Source organism: Carcharhinus amblyrhynchos, chromosome 13, assembly GCF_965287045.1.
Source record: "Carcharhinus amblyrhynchos chromosome 13, sCarAmb.v2.hapA, whole genome shotgun sequence".
Lineage (NCBI taxonomy): Eukaryota > Metazoa > Chordata > Chondrichthyes > Carcharhiniformes > Carcharhinidae > Carcharhinus > Carcharhinus amblyrhynchos.
This window is the reverse complement of record NC_137336.1, coordinates 50,226,388-50,240,520: the sequence shown is the minus strand read 5'-3', so window position 1 is coordinate 50,240,520 and position 14,133 is coordinate 50,226,388. Positions and strand designations below refer to the sequence as shown.

Genomic DNA, 14,133 nt, shown 5'->3' with positions numbered 1-14,133 from the left:
TTCAGTGTTTCAGTAGGCAGATGACGTTTGTATGCACATTCAATCAGAAACTGAACTCCAGGTAATGGCTGACTCCTCCTCTGCAACAGGAGGAAATGGAACTTTCACTGAGCACCTGGAAACTAAAGCCCTTTTCCAACTAGCTCTACATGAGAGCATCTTCCCGGTTGATTAAGGTTAACTGTGAGATCCTGCAAAATGCGGATCATTTTTCATATCCTGGGAGCTTACATAGAACATAGAACAGTGCAGCACAGTGCAGGCCCTTTAGCCCCCGCTGTTGTGCCGAGCTATGTCCGAACCCAAGATCAAGCTATCCCACTCCCTACCACTCTAGTCTGCTCCACATGCCTACCCAATAACCACATCAAAGTTCCTAAAGTGTCCAACTCCACTATCACAGCAGGCAGTGCATTCCACACCCCAAGCACACTCTGAGTAAAGAGCCTACCTCGGACATCCCTCCTATATCGCCCACCATGAACCTTATAGTTATGCCCCCTAGTAACAGCTACATCCATCTGAGGAAATAGTCTCTGCACGTCCACTCTATCTATCCCCCTCATCATCTTATAGACTTCTATTAGGTTGCCTCTCATCCTCCTCTGCTCTAAAGACAAAAGCCCCAGCTCTCTCAGCCTTTCCTCTTAAGACCTACCTTTCAAACCAGGCAGCATCCTGGTAAATCTCCTCTGAACTCTCTCCAATGCTTCCACATCCTTCTTATAGTGAGGTGACCAGAACAGCACACAATATTCCAAATGTGGCCTCAGCAGGGTCCTGTGTAGTTGCAGCATAACCCCACGGCTCTTAACTCAAACCCCCTGTTAATAAATGCTAACATGCTATAAGCCTTCTTCGTGGCTCTATCCACTTGAGTGGCAACCTTCAGAGATCTGTGGATATGAACCCCAAGATCTCCCTGTTCCTCCATATTCCTCAGAACCTTGCAATCCGCATTCAAATTTGTCCTACCAAAATGAATCACCTTGCACTTATCAGGGTTAAACTCCATCTGCCACTTTTCCATCCAGCTCTACATCCTATCAATGTCTCTTTGCAGCCTACAACAGCCCTCCACCTCATCGACATCAATCTTGGTGTCATCAGCAAATTTACTAACCCACCCTTTAGCCTCCTCTTCCAAGTCATTGATAAAAATCATAAATAGCAGAGGACCCAGCACTGATCCTTATGGTACACTGCTGGTAACTGGCCTCCAGTCTGAAAATTTTCCCTCCATCACCACCCTCTGTCTTCTGTGGAGGTAGCCAGTTACTTATCCAATTGGCCAAATTTCCTTCTATCCCACACCTCCTTACTTTCTTCATGAGCATACCATGGGGAACCTTATCAAACACCTTACTAAAATCCATGTATACGACATCAACTGCTCTAACTTCATTACACACTTAGTTACCTCCTCAAAGGATTCAATCAAATTTGTGAGGCAGGGCTTACCCCTCACGAAATCGTGCTATCCTGGATTAAGCTGCATCTTTCCAAATGGTCATAAATCCTATCTCTCAGAACCCTTTCCATTAACTCACCGACCACCGAAGTAAGACTAACTGGCCTATAATTACTGGAGTCATCCCTATTTCCTTTCTTGAAGAGAGGAACATTTGCCATGCAGAAATAGGTGACAAAATTCTTTATTGCCTCCAATGTGTCAGCTCAGCCTCTGGCCGACTGAGGAGAAGAGTTTTTGAGAATCAGCATCTCAAACCCACACTAAGGTCATGGTTTGTCATATCCTATATCCATCAGAGACTTCAATAATCTACATACAGCATACATCCCATTTTATAAGTACTGATAATGGTATACATCACCATTTGCAAGTTTTATTCCAAACCATTTCTCTACTGTCACTGGGTCAAAATCCTGGAACTCCCTACCCAACAGCACCTTCTCAAGGACAGTTAGGAATGGGCAAAAGCTGCCTAGCAAGTGACACTCCTATGAAAAGATTTTGTAAAAACAATAATTTGTTACATATTTCCAGCATCTACACAGTTTCACTTTTGTATGAGTCTCAAACTTGAATTCTCATAATCTAGGGCTATGATTCTTGCTTTGGAGTTTTCAATGAATTAGTATGACAGGGGTCCCGGGTTCAATATCTGGATGAGCTGTCTTTTACAGCTATGAGGAAAGATTGGATTGGTTGGGATTCTTCTCCTGGAAGAGGAGGCTAAGGGGAAATGGCATGGTGGCTCACAGTGCTGGGAACCTGAGTTCAATTCCAACCTTGGGTGACTGTGTGGAACGTTTTCCCCGTACCAGCATGGGTTTCCTCCGGACGCTCCAGTTTTAATCCACAGTCCAAAGATGTGCAGGTTTGATGCTAAACTGCACTTTGTGTCCAAAGATGTGTAGATTAGGTGGATTAGCCATGGTAAATGCACTGAGTTACCTTCAGGGCTCTGACCAAATACTGGGAAGTGGGAACAAGCTTCATAGCTCGTTCCTTTGGCCATAATGGACAGGATGAAGCAAATTCCCTCTTTTTAAGCTTTATACCTATGATTCTAAATTGTCTTCTGTTCTGAAAGATGGTCCTCCTTTCCAGAAGGTTTCACAATTACTTCTGTTTTTTTCCTGCATATTTGAATGCTTTACATGTAGTGACTAGGGCTTTCATCAAGACTGAGGTCTTGACAGAAAACTTGCAGAATTCTAACTCACTAAGACAGACAGAAATTAATTCAGGAAACAGGCAGGCTATAAAAGAAGAGGGTCATCGGGAATGGAGAGGCCCTGGTAGAATATTAGGTTCTAATGGCCAGCCAGTACTTAGCAGACACAGAAATCAAACTGTCAAGGTTCTTGTCATAGAATTAATAAATCTAAAATAATTCTAAAATCTGACTCAGATCAGCTGTTAGATACTTCCCTGTGTTTCTGAAACCAATGAAGGAAGCTGCAAATGCAGAAGAAAAATGACTAAAACTAAATAAATGCACTTATGGCCTAAATGATGCTTCCAGCTGTGGTATTTTTCAGTGAGATCTTTTTGCTGAAAACAGATTCTGCTTTATGTTGCGTATATCCTGCAACGTTTTAGTGGTATCATAAAGGAAAACCTTCCAGCATCTTTGTGATGCTTGATGAAAATTTCTTACAGGGCTGTGGAGCCCAGCTTGTGGGACAAATACATTAGTTTAGATATTAAGACGAGGAAGACTGGAATAGCTTTAAATCAACAAATGGTGAGTGTTTCTCCCATCTCAGTTGATCATTAACTGTCACCACAGAAAAATGATGTAATATCAAAAGAAAATACAACTGCAAAGTACATTAGAACCGGTTGGGCACTCAGAACAGCCCAGGTTCTAATTTCTAATGTAAGTGGACTTGAGGATTATCACATCAGTCATGAGCTCACTGAATGATGGAGTAAATGGACTTATGCTCCAATGTCTTATGGTAATGGAATGGAATTAAGTATTTCATTGAATGTGATGAATGGTTTAAATGTCAATTTAAAAAAATCTGGTGAAATTAACTGACCCAAAGAATATGAAAGTCATCTGTGGTGATGCTTCACATGTTAATCTTCCTGACGAATATCCTGGTGCAGCTGGTTTTATAATATTTCTTGTAGCGAAAATGGGAAATGTTGTTATATTTTAGCTTGAGAAGCTAAGAAAATAACAAGCGTTGTCAAAAGCACTTCAGCTGCTGAAAACACTGGCTCGAGTGGAGGGATAAGGTATGGATTTTTTTTGTCAAACATATTTAAGTATGATTTTGTGCAAGAAGTCTGATGAATGTAGCACATCCAGTGAATTATCATTCATTGTGGTCTTGGTTATGCTGCAGTTTGAGTCTTCCACCCGCTGGGTCACAGAAACGTGATGACCTCCTTTGTAAAGTCAACCAACAGAAAGCTACAGGCCGGACTGGATCTGGACAAGCACTCAGATCCTATGCGGACCAGCTGGGGGAAGTATTTGCAGACATCTTTAACTTCTCTTTACATCAATCTATGGTCCCCATTTGCTTCAAGAAAATTACCATCATCCCTGTACCAAAGAAAAGCCAAGCAGCGTGCCTTAAAAACTATCACCCAGTGTCTTTGACATTATCATTATGAAGTGCTTCAAAAAGGTTAATGTTGGCACAATTCCAGCCTCCCAGATTGCTTGGATCCACTACCGTTCACCCACTGCTGCAACAGGTCCACAGCAGACATCTCCCTGACCCTACACCCAACCCTGGAACACCTGGATACTAATGACACCCATGGCAGACACCTATTTATTGATTACAGCTCGGCCTTCAACACCATAATTCCTACAAAACTCAGCTCCAAACTCCATGGTCTGGGGCTCGGTTCATCCTCTGTGAATGGATTCTAGACAACCAAGCCCACAAACCACAATCAGTAAGGATAGGCAACAACACCTCCTCCACAAACATCCTCAATGCCAGTCCCCCATAAGGCTGTCTCTTTAGCCACATGGCTATACTCCTTACATACCTATGACTGCGTGCCCAAATTCCCTTCCAACTCAAATTCCAAGTTTGCTGATGACACCACTGTAGTGCATCAGATCCCAAACGATGATGAGATGGAATATAGGAAAGGGATAGTGAATCTGGTGAACTGGTACAACTACAATAATCTCTTCCTCAAATGTCAGCAAAATGGAGGAGATAGACTTCAGGAAACGTAGTGGAGGACATGCTCCTGTCTACATCAGTGGGGATGAGGTGGAAATGGTCGAGAGTTTCAAGACTCTAAGTGCTCAGATCCTCAACAACCTGTCCTGGTCCCTCCATACGGATGCTATAATTAAGAAAGCCCACCAACTTCCTCAGGAAGCTAAGGAAATTTGGCACATCCACTACATCTCTCACCAACATTTACAGATGCACTGCAGGAAGTCTTCTTTCTGGTTGTATCACAAATTGGTATGGCTCTGCCCAAGACTGCAAGAAACTACAAAGGGTCTAGCTATAACTGTAACACTACATTTTGCACCCTCTCCTTTCCTTCTTTATGCGCAGTGTGCTTTGTCTGTATAGTAAGAAACAATACTTTTCATTGTATACTAATAGATGTGACAATGATAAATCAAAGTAGAACCTCTTGCACATGCAATGGCAGAGAAGGCTTCGCTGAAGATCCTGGGGAAGATGGGGTCTCCCATAGATTGTCCTCCTGAAGTTGCTGGTGCTACACTGACTGGCCTAATTTCCTCCAGGCCAGGAGGACCCCTAGCAAGATTCACATGATCAAGCACTCCCCTTTTCATGTTAACTCTTATAAAGGTCTGGAATACTACAGTAGCACAGCACTCATTCTCTTTCAATCCTCAGATAATTTCTGGAAAAATTACTGGAGCATTAATAAAATCTTGACCATGTTCTCGAAAGTCTCAAATGTTTTTAGCAAATACAGTGTAATCAGTTGATCTCCATCAGCAAAGGAACAGTGAAAGATGACCATGCTTTAATCAGCGCTCAAAATCCTAAGCAATGGCTTTTTTCACTAAATCAGGTGACTGCTTTGAAAGCTCTCAATTGCAATCAGAGGCAGTGAAATGGCTTGTAGCCTTTTAGAGAGCATTAGCTGTCAAATTAATTACCAATCTACCTTAGCAATCCTTGGGGTGGCTGTTCCAAGTGTGTGCTTCACCTATTAATTTACCAGGATGCTATCTTGTTTTAAATGTGGGTAAAACTTGCATTACAACTCAAGATCCCATCTTGATTTGCTTGGAGATCTTCGTGCCTGAAGTACACAAGAATGAACACCCCCTATATCTGAAACTCATGAGATAGGTTGTATTGATCTGCACCTGACAGAAGACTGAAGCACATAGTCAATAACCTCAGAATATCATTCCAAAATTTTAGACAGTCATGAAGTCTACAGAAGTCATTTCAAACTCTTATTCATACCAGCTTTGGATTCAGTATCCAAATCAGCAACTTTTAAATTTCTGAAAGATTAACTTCCCTTTAAATAAAAATCTCATCTGCCCTAATATAAACACAAACCATGAAAAATGGTGAAAGCAGAAACCCTAAATTTAGGAAATCAGTTAACAAAACCATGTGATGTGATGGGATGGTATAATGGCAAATTCTTGCAGTAACTATGGCCAGTCTACTTACGAAAACTTATTAACTGAATTACTGGCAATCCTAAGTCTCACATTAAGCTATTGAGTTCATCCTGTTACCTACAGCAATGGTTCCTAACACAGCCAGCACACTTAAAAAGAGACAAATAATTCCATGGCACACACTTTTTTTTCAGCTGAATCAATTGCTCATAAACGTCACATTTACTATAGTTACAGCTTTACTAGAGAGGTTTCTAATAGTGCATTCAACAAGTTAAATAAGGATCAAATGTTTCAAATCCACCACAGAACACATCATCTACGACAGTAAGCACAGTCACTTTTTCAAAATCTGCTCACTATTTATTGCCCTAGATCTGTTCCACATGCACCACTTTGTTCAGGCACCTGAATTTTGCCTTTTCTCATTATGAATTTCATATCTGTAATAATATTTTTACAGTATTTTTCTTAAATACTTGAACTGATAAACAATTGAAATTCAATGGATCAGAACAAAACGAAGTAACGTTACCTCTCCAAACCAGTTTCAATTGTGCAATCCATCCCTGGTTCTGCATATGCCTCCTTTTCATAGTCACAGTCTTCCACATTTTTAGAGGGGAAATAGCATTTGAAGCTATTGAAGCGCTGCTCCTCTTGCAGCGTTTCAAGATGTTTGAATGTGAGATTATGCACCTTGACAGCTGCGCCTACTGCTGATGATGTTGGTAGAAACATCTCAGGTGAATCCACTGCCAGCATTTCTTGCAAAATGCCCAATTTTGACCTAAAACTTTGAAATATATCTTTGGCCAGGATTGTTATCCTTCCCCTGCGTTTTAGTATTCAGCTCATGCAGATGGCTGAAAATGTCTGCAAGATGTGCAAGCTTAGTCCACCAGTATTTATCAAATCTTTATAAGGCAGTTGATGCAATCTCGAAAACTCAGTCAATTCTCTCTGGAGCTCATGAACATGGGAGAGAACCTTCCCCTACGATAACTATCACACCTCGGTGTGCAATAGTAAACTTTAGATACTTGGCCCCCATCTCTGTACACAAAACAGTGAACAGACATGAATTTAATGGTTGTGATTTTATGGAATTCATGATTTTCACAGCTTGCTCTAATACAGCTGCTAACTCTGATTAACAATTTACTGTTGCAGTTTAAAGCAGTATTGTCTTCGTGATAGACCCAAATATATAATCCTCATTTACCATATATTGCACTTAGTTCAGTATTTTGACACAGATTTCTTCTTCCTTTGTCTTTTGATTCATTGTGGTCAAATTGTACAGGAAGTTGTCACCATGTGATATCAATTTATATTTATGTAGTACTTTTAACCTAATGAACTATCCTAAGGCACTTCACTGGAATATGAGATAAAGTACGGCACAAAACCACAAAAGGAGATATTAAACAAGATAAAAACTTGGTCAAAGAAATAGGAGTGTCTTAATGGAGAAACATGAGGGAGAGAGGCACAGAATTGTCGGCAGGGAATTCCCAACCTTGGTGCCAAGGAAACTAAACTCATATCTGTCAACAGTGGAACAATTATAATTATGAATGCACAAGAAACTAGGAAGTGTTCATATCCCAGAGGTTGAGGGTGCTGGAGAAGATTCTACGAATAGGGATAGCAAGTCATGAATGAATTTGAAAACAAGGATGACAATTTTAACATTCAAGCACTGCTTGACCAGGAGCCGATGAGGTTGGTGAGCACAGGGTTATAGTGTCTTGCAGCATGTTCCATTAATCTGACAGCAAAAACTTGGATGATATCAAGTTTAAGAGCGTAGCATATGGGCAAACAGAATAGTCAAGTCTACATGTAACTGCGGCATCAATGAGTTTCAGCTGATGAGATGAGACAGGGCAAAGTTTGGCAATGTTATAGAAGTGGAAACAGACAGTTTTAGTAGGCATGAATATGAGGCTGGAAGCTCATCTCAGGGTAAAACGTAAAGCTAAAGCTGCAAATAGACCGACTTAATTTCAACCAGGCAGAGGTTTGGCGTTGTTAAGAAGAATTGGAACGAGGACGATAAACAATTACTCCAGTCTTCCTAATACAAAATAACCAACTGATCATTTAAAATTATGCACAAATCTGGATATGAATTTGTATCCAACACAGTGTTCTAAATTGGTGAAAACACAAATAAAGGGAAAAGGCCGCACACTGTTCCCAAACTATTTCCTACGTCACTCTCTGCTGGGAAGGTTGTCCCTTCATCATTCTGTCCCACAAAAATAGAGGAAACAAGTGTACAGGAATCAGCGCAATGATGGCAGAAATTCAAATTAACCTTAAAAGAAGAAATTCCACAGCGTGTCTCTTCTCCTCCTCTCTGAATGGATCCAATTTTCATTTTTAGTCTTCACCCACACCTAGTGGCCTCAAAAAAACCTGTTCAGTTAAAGATTCTTCCTCTTAAACATCCTACCCTTCAGGAATGAAAGTGCAGTGAGCTTCCATTGCACCAGAAGCCCAGGATCTTTCTGCAATGAGCGCAGACCCAAGAATGGAGACCCTGCCAGACCTGCTTCAGACAGGTGAAGGTAAATTCAGACCATGTGTTAGCAAAATCCATGTTGTGGGGTTTGGGAGAAATACCAAACATGAGATTGTACCTGTCTTCACTAAACACAACCCGCAACACCCCCACCCCACCCCAGTCAATGTTGTTGTAAGTTTTAAGTTGTGGACGAAATTATTCTACTCTAGTTAGAGGGCACAGAAGCATCATTACCTCATCATTGATTTGAACCTAAAACTGTTTGCCCAACATAATTTAATATCACACGATGAAGCAAATTCATCAATAGATAATACTAGCTTTTTAAACAGAGAAAGAAAATATTATCCAATAAAAGCAAAATGCTGGAAATCTGAAATAAAAACAGAACATGTTGGATAAACTCAGCAAGTCCATTTGTGGAGACGAAACATTGTTAATGTTTCAAGTTCATACGACTCTTCTCCAGAATTTGTTCTGCACAGTTCTGTAGAAGGATCACATGGACTCAAAACGTTAACTGTGTGTCTCTCTACACAAATGTTATCCAATGGTGTTCTTGAATGTAACACAGATTAAGGCTTAAAAAAATTAGGCTTTTCAGCAGTGCTAATACAAATATCTGGAATTAAGAGTCTATCGATGACCGTGAAATCACAGAACCAGGGTTGATTCCCTGACAATGGAGTGCAGGAGTAGCACCAGGCATACCTAAAAATGAGGTGTCAACCTGGTGAAGCTACAAAACAGGACTACTTACATGTCAAACAGCAAAAGCAGCAAGTGATGGATGGAGCTAAGCAATCCCACAACCAATGGATCAGATCTAAGCTTGCAGTCCTTCCACATCCAGTCGTGAATGATGGCGGACTATTAAGCAACTCACTGGAGGAGGAGGCTCCATAAATATCCCCATCCTAAATGATGGAGCAGCCTACCACATCAGTGCAAAAGGTAAGGCTGAAGTATTCGCAACAGTCTTCAGCCAGAAGTGCTGAGTGGATGATCCACCTAAGCCTCCTCCAGGTGGTCCTCAGCATTTCAGATGCCAGCCTCCAGCCAATTCGATTCACTCCATGTGATATTAAGAAGTGGTTGGAGGCACTGGGTACTGCAAAGGTAATGGGCCCTGATAACATTCCGGCAATAGTACGGAAGACTTGTTCTCCAGAACTTGCCGCTCCCCTAGCAAGGTCTTCCAGTACAGTTACAACACTGGCATCTACCCAACAATGTGGAAAATTGCCCAGGTATGCCCTGTGCACAAAAAGCAGGACAAATTCAATCCGGCCAATTACCAAACTACTCTTGATCATCAGTTAAGTGATGGAAAGGGTCGTCAATAATGCTATCAAACAGCACCTACTCAGCAATAACATGCTCAGTGACACCCAGTTTGGGTTTCGCCAGGGGCACTCAGCTCCTGACCTCATTGTAGCCTTGGTTCAAACACAGACAAAAGAGCTGAATTCCAGAGGTGAGGAGAGAGCAACAGCCCTTGACATCAAGGTCGCATCTGATTAAGTGGGGTATCAAGGAGCCTTAGCAAAACTGGAATCAATGGGTATCAGGCAGCAAACTCTCTGCTGGTTGGAGTCATACCTGATATGTAGGAAGATGGTTGTGGTTGTGGAGAATTAGTCATCTCAGCTCCAAGACATCTTTGCAGGAGTCCCTCAGGGTGGTACCCTAGGTCTAACAATCTTCAGCTTCTTCCCTCCGCCATAAGGTCAAAAGTGAGTATGTTCACTTCAGCCAACGAATGCATAATGTTCAGCACCATTCGCGACGACTCAGTTGCTGAAGCAGTCCACGTTCAAATGCAACAAGATCTGGACAATATCCAGGCCTGCGTTGACAAGTGGCAAGTAACACTCACCCCACACAAATGCCAGGCAATAACCATCACTAATAAAAGACACTCTAACCACTGCCCCTTGACATTTAATGGTGTAACCATCACTGAATTCCCCACTGTTAACATCCATGGGGTTACTGTTGACCAGAAACTCAACTGGACTCAGTGCATAAACACAGTGGTTACAAGAGCAGGTCAGAAGCTTGGAATGCTGCAGTGAGTAACTCACCCCCTGACGCCACCATCTACCAAGGCACAAGTCAGGGGTGTGATGGAATACTCCCCTCATGCCTGGATGGGTGCAGCTCCAGCAATACTCAAGAAGCTTGACACCATCCAGGTGTCAGCCTGGTTGATGGCACTACATCTACAAACATTCAATCCCTCCACCACTGATGTTCAGAAGCAGCAGTGTGTACTATCCACAAGATGCACTGCAGCAATTCATCAAAGATCCTTAGACAGCATCTTCCAAATCCATGAACGCTTCCATCTGGAAGGACAAGGGCAGCAGATAAATGGGAACACCACCACTTACAAGTTCCCCTCCAAGCCACTCACCATCCTGACTTGGAAATACATCGCTGTTCCTTTGCAGTCACTGGGCCAAATCCTGGAATTCCCTCCCCAACAATATTGTGGGTCAACCCACAGAACATGGACTACAGCAGCATCTTCCACGGGCAACTAGTAATGGGCAATAAATGCTGGCCAGCCAATGTCTATGCCTCATGAATTAATAAAAAAAACACATCTGAGGAAAAAAATTGTTAAATTAAAGTTTATTTATTAGTCACAGGCAAGGCTTACATTAACAGTGCAATGAAGTCACTTTGAAATTCCTCTAGTGCCCCAACCCAGCACCTGTTCAGGTAATGCACCTAACCAGCATGCCTTTCAGAATGTGGGAGGAAATTCACATAGACACAGGGAGAACATGCAAACTCCACACAGATAGTGACCCCAGCCAGGAATCAAACCCGGGTCCCTGGCGCTGTGAAGCAACTGTGCTGCACATTGAATAAACTATTCTAATATTTTATATTAACACATTGCTGTTGGCTATGGCCACCATACTCAAGTTAGCAAAATGTGGCATTGAAGTTGCTGCGAATTCATTAAAAAAATGACAAAATATTTATATATGAACTCAAATTGTGAGATTATGATAAATACTTCACCAGCACACTGGGAAAATAACAGTCAAAAATAAAGGCTACTCAATAGATCTCAAATTTTTGACCAGAATGAGCTTTGTCACATTTAATTCTTGTTGTATTATGTTGACCCCTAATATGCTAGCTGATCACCCAGTGCAGGTCAAGTGCTAAGTATCACAAGCTTTAAGAAGCAAGATTTGATTTTTACTCCTTGCTGGGTTGGCCGATAATGGCCAAGACAGCGACAGTTGTGCTAGTCTTTGAGTCTTCAAATAATCCGATCTTTGGATGTGGGAGCAGAAAATAAATTACACAAGTCCACTGGCACAGAAGATTTTCAAGAAATGTATATTTGCACATACAGTAATTCAAAACTGCATCCTACATCAAACTGTTAAGATCTAGGCTGAGACAGAATGTCCATAGAAACAAGAGAGGCAGTGTCCCCTTAATGAAGCACATTAGTGTCATTTTACTCATCAATGCCATACTAAGGTAGCATTCTGATACATTAATACAACTTAACAATTTAAATCTTTAATTTAAATGTTTCCCTTCCCAAAATGGCTTTATAAGAATTGAACATTTTAAACAGCAATTGGAAAGTTTTAGTGCAAATATTTTGAAATATCAAATCTTTTCATCAAAATGGACTCAAAAAACTTCCACAATATTCAAATTTTTAACTGTGTGACTTCAATATTTATGCAGAAAACAGGAGGCAGGCTCCAATAAATAAGTGCTTCTCAGAAAAAGGGGCGTGGTCCAAATAAAAGCCTTCAGCAAGCCTTTAATTGCTTTCTTAAGAAAATGATGATTAATCTCAATAAGTGTCGATTCACAATTATTAAATACGGTTAGCAGAATGACAATATTAATATAGCCACCAAGTACATATCATGTCCAATTACCAGGCAATCTTAAGCTAGATAATACCTGACCAACTTGTAAACACACACCACGTGTAAATATAAATTAGACATTCCTAGCCATGGTAGCTAATGACCAGCACAAAAAAGGCGCCGCTCTACTTGGCTACACTTTTAAATGACAGATTAAGCAGGTTTCCAACACTAAACGCCTTTAAACATCAGCTGCAGAGACAAACAAAAAAAATGCTGCCATGTGTTTACATAAAGGTTGGTGGGCGGGTTTCGCCGATCCATCCGATACCACGAAATAAAAACGCAGTACAAGATATCGCTCCTTCTTTCTCTGACTAAACTCCCGGAGTCTGATCAGCTCTGCTACCAGCGAGGGTCCTCCGGCCTCCCGGTGATGTCCCAGGCCTCACTCACACCCCAGCTTGTTTTGAAGGGCTGGTTTCTAACATGGCGACCAACACAAACAAACCCGCCGTGGGCGGGGCTCACCTCCCCTCCCCCCCCCCCCGGCCGGTCCCGCCCCGCAGCCGCGCCCATTGGCTCGCCCGCCAGTGTTCTGGAAGGACTCGTCCCGGGAGCCGCTCCTGATTGGCTGACGGGGGTGTCAATCACATGACATTTCTGACGGACGGCTCCAGTTCCTCTCCCGCATCCTCCATCTCTCTCTCTCGGGTTAACTACTTTTCAAGCTCCGCGGTTAAGGAAGAACAATTTACCTGCCGCCGCTGGCCGCTTCGACAAACGACTTCTCCGGATCTCAGTTTAATCGCACGCACCCACCTGCAGAGGCGGTGTTGTCAGGCGGATGTCTTCCCGCTCCGGGGGGAGGGGGGTGCTGATCAGTCAGACGTGCGTTTGTTTTGTTGATATCTTCCTGACGGGTTCCTGGAAAGCGCGTGACTGCGCTGACGGAGGGAGGGGGAGGGGAGTCACAAACCAGCCAATGGCGGCGCCTCCTGCCCCTCAGCCAATCAAGGGGCGACCTCGGGACCTTTCTGACCCCGCCCGCCCAGAGCCCAGATCCAACAGCAAAAAAAACAAAGCGCTCCAAGGTTTATCTCCGTCTGGGCGTGGGAGGGTTAACACGCTTTAATGATACGACCTCTTGTATGCATGTTAATTACTTCAAACACATATTGAACGTGCATCAGTCTTTTTGGATCCTCAGCTCCATGTTTCAGTCGTGCAGTCAAAGTTTATTATTTACATTTACAGTGAAGTTATTGTGAAAATTCTCTGGTCGCCACACTCCGGTACCAGCCCGGGTACACTGAGGGAGAGATTAGCATATCCGGTAACAGTTGACAGGATTGTTGGATTTCTACAGTGCAGGAGGCTATTTTTTGATTTATTAGTGCTGCCAGATGAACACTCTACTCCATCATTGAGATCTGACCCACTACACAAATTCTCAACCAGGATCTTGGGTTCATGTCACACTATCAATAACACTCATGACTTGCCTGGGCTTGTAAAATCTCACTTACTGTCTTGTCTGGAGACAATACACATTTAACCCAATGCTCTCTCCACTCACACTGTCAGCATCTTTAAGACTTGAATAGCAAGTTAGCTGTAAAAACTCACATTCTAATCAGTATTCTCTAAACAG

The 14,133-nt window shown here is 42.3% G+C and overlaps 1 protein-coding gene across 4 annotated transcripts in view; it reads right to left on the bottom strand.

The window, feature by feature from the left end:
• The window catches only part of crebrf (creb3 regulatory factor), a 69,935-nt gene extending 56,538 nt beyond the window's left edge, over positions 1-13,397 (bottom strand). For 2 of the 4 annotated variants that reach the window (XR_013888469.1, XM_080201672.1), the window contains exon 1: positions 13,238-13,397. The gene's annotated coding sequence lies outside the window, so the exon portion shown is untranslated. Of the gene's footprint in view, positions 1-12,770; positions 12,968-13,237 lie in introns of those variants that run through there. The other 2 variants (XM_080201674.1, XM_080201673.1) reach the window with 2 other exon arrangements.
• Positions 13,398-14,133: the final 736 nt, after the last annotated feature.